Source organism: Myxocyprinus asiaticus, chromosome 34 (assembly GCF_019703515.2).
Source record: "Myxocyprinus asiaticus isolate MX2 ecotype Aquarium Trade chromosome 34, UBuf_Myxa_2, whole genome shotgun sequence".
Taxonomy (NCBI): Eukaryota; Metazoa; Chordata; class Actinopteri; order Cypriniformes; family Catostomidae; genus Myxocyprinus; species Myxocyprinus asiaticus.
In genome coordinates, this window is record NC_059377.1 from 12,113,497 (window position 1) to 12,113,968 (window position 472).

Below are 472 nucleotides of genomic sequence, written 5' to 3' on the forward strand. Positions count from 1 at the left end.
GTCCCAGCTAGCTTGAACCACTGGACTCGGGCTATTTTAAGCCTGAGAATTTGGTTAAGTGTAAGGATGGGTGCAGTAAGGGCGGCTAAACCTGGAGAAACTAGATCCAGACTGGCATAGACTGACAGACTGCCTTAAACAGGAGGGATACTTGCTCTTCTCAATGGCCCAACCATAAAATTTCATGGTAATGTACTTCAAAGAGAGATTATTCACATGATAACGATAGTGAGCCCAGATTACAGACTGTAACTTGAAGTACAGGGATCTTAAACTGATTAAAGATTTTACTGCATTTGGAAATATGGAAAACAGATTAGTAACATCAGGTTCAAGCATTTTATCTGATGTTGAACAGAGCTTCCCCATGCCCATCGTAAATAAAGATTGACGGTCTGTCCTGTTTGGATGCTGTGGCTCTTCAGAGTGGAGCCCGGGACTTTACAGAAGGAAACAAACTTCTCATCTGCAA